At 57.5% G+C, this 2,381-nt stretch overlaps 1 protein-coding gene across 2 annotated transcripts in view; it reads right to left on the bottom strand.

Annotated features, from left to right (window-relative positions):
* The window catches only part of GRIN2A (glutamate ionotropic receptor NMDA type subunit 2A), a 163,024-nt gene extending 161,522 nt beyond the window's left edge, over nt 1–1,502 (bottom strand). For both annotated transcript variants that reach the window (XM_015643183.3, XM_015643182.3), the window contains exons 1-2: nt 1,033–1,502; nt 15–240 (exon numbers count right to left, since the gene is read on the bottom strand). The gene's annotated coding sequence lies outside the window, so the exon portion shown is untranslated. The remainder of the gene's footprint in view (nt 1–14; nt 241–1,032) is intronic.
* Between the last annotated feature and the right edge of the window lie 879 nt (nt 1,503–2,381).

Raw genomic sequence — 2,381 nt, forward strand, 5'->3', positions numbered from 1 at the left:
GGGGCCGCACGTACCCAGCGCCTCAGGAGACGGAGCGGCGGCGGCTGCCGGAGGTGCCGGTGCTGCTGTCGGTGTCGCTGCAGGACATGTCGCGACCGCGGGCATGTCGCGCCCCTCGCTGCCCGGGCTCAGGGGCGGCCTCCGCGCCGCCGGCCGCACGCGTGATCCCCGCCGCAGCCTGCGAGCGACATCGCGTCCCGGGAGGGCAGCTAAGTGGACAGGGAGACAGGCAAGGGGGGGCTGGACACGGGGGGGGGACGGGACGGGACAGCGGGGGGGAAGAGGAGACGGGGAGAAGCCGTTAGTCAGGTTGCAGATTTGACAGGAGAAAAAGAAATACACTTCGATCGCATGTGAGATGTGAACGGAAATAAAGTGGCTACACTCAAAAGTTCCCCCCCCTTCACTTAGAAACAGATTTCAGCTCTTTGCTAAAAGCAGCTCCGTGAGCCCACAGCCGTCCGGGATACGTCCCTCATTTTATCCAGGTCAGGAAAATCCTGGGCTCCCAACTGCCCGTTTGCTTCCAAGTGAGATGGACGGGTTTGGGTCTAAGGGAAGAGACATCCATCCTGGAAAGCGCAGCTAGGAGCAAACTGATTAACGTGATCAAGGGCAGGAGTTCTCTTGGCAGGTTCGAAACAAACATAACCTGGAGCAAAGCTAAAGCGGTGTGGGACAAAGCTCTTTTCGTTCCTGAAACAGAACGGCTTTATACCCAATTTACCATAAACAAACCCGGGGAGACACTATAGCAGAGCCCGCCACGGAAAGCTCGACTGCTTTGGTTTTTTCATTCACAGTTCCCAGTAAATATGCATGAAGACAGTTCAAGCAACCCCAGCTCTATGTAGGACGCTGGCGCGCTAGGCAAAGCAGCCGGCATTCCCTAAGTGGCCCTCGGTGCTGGCCGGGAGCTCGGAGCGCAGCCCCGGCCGGAGCCGGCACCGCCGAGCCCTGCGCGGCACCGGGCTCAGCGCCCCTGCCCCGCAGCCGGGCGCCAGCCGGGCTCCCCGCGAAGGCGATACTTACTGCATTCTCCCTCCACATAGTTCCAGTTTAAAGATCCTCAAAGTCATTTCAGTAGATTCCTTTGCAAACAGTGAAGTGGAAAATAGGTCCCTTAACGCCTGGATTTCATCCTGCAACTTGTTCCCACCGCAGTAAATAGCAGCCCAGCAGCTCTTTATCGCTTGAAATCCCGCATGATCAAGTTTTAGCAGAGCCATTGCAACTGAGATTCGCTCTTTACTTTTGACAGGAGGCATTTAAGCGTCTTCATTTTTTATTTTTTTTTTAATTTTTTTTTCCTTTTTTTTTTTTTTCTTCTTCCCTTTTTTTAAATTGCGATATTGCCGCAGCAGTTCCCCAGGACGGCAGGCGCGGATCCCCGCGCTGCTCTCGGCTCCTTGGCAGCGGCGGGGACTGGCGGCACCGAGTCCGGGAGGTGCGGCGGGCTCCACCCGGGGCCGCCTGCGCGGCGCTGCGGGCTCAGCCCGGCCCGCTCCGCTCCGCCGCCCCCGGCACCGCCGCCCTTGCAGGGGCGCAGCTCACGGCCGCCCTGTCAAACCGAGAGCAGCCGCGGATACTTTGAAGGCTTCTCCCCCACCTCGCCCCCCCGCCCCGCTCCGCTTGCACAAGCACCAGCGAATGAGTCAGACGCAGGCAGTCGGGGGAGGGGGTGTCAGATCTGGGGGAACGGCGAGAACACCGGGTTTGGGGCACAGGAGTGGCAAACTCGAGCGCTCTCCCCGCAGTAACATCCCCAGCGAAATGTTGGTAGCCCGGGAAACCCCAGAGTGTTCTCCTTTCCCTTGATGCAGGGGCTGTCAACCAGAAATCCCTGCCGTGGGGCTCAGGGGAATGAATGTGGAGCAGCAGCTTGCACACTAAAAGCAGCCCTAAAAGCTCCAGACAGCAGCTAAATATCACAAAAAAGCTCTGTAGAAGTTGGCTCCATCTGGGTATCCTTGCTGCTCCATCCTCCTTTCCATTTCAAAGCCTAGATCCTGTTTCTCTGTCTCCCGTTCCCCTCTCACAGCCTTGGTGTCTGACCTGCCTGGCCTTGGAGCAATTCTTGCCTTCCTGCCCACACCACAGCCCACCTAAACCTCCCTCTGCCACTCACTGCTGTGCCTTCTCCCTCACTCCATTGCTCTCCTGCTTTTTGCTTTCCACCATCCTGGTCCAGCTGCCACAACTTATTTGGTTCTGCACAAATGAATGTGCCAGCCAAGTACCACAGAGGAATGGCCTCTTCCGTGCTCCATCCTTCAGAGCCGTGTTCGTTCCTACACTGAATACTTCAGAGTAAGGCAAAGTCACACGTTTTGACAGAACCCCCACTCCTATGCCAGGGGAAACTTTTGGGTTCAAATAGG

This window comes from Parus major, chromosome 14, assembly GCF_001522545.3.
Source record: "Parus major isolate Abel chromosome 14, Parus_major1.1, whole genome shotgun sequence".
Taxonomy (NCBI): Eukaryota; Metazoa; Chordata; class Aves; order Passeriformes; family Paridae; genus Parus; species Parus major.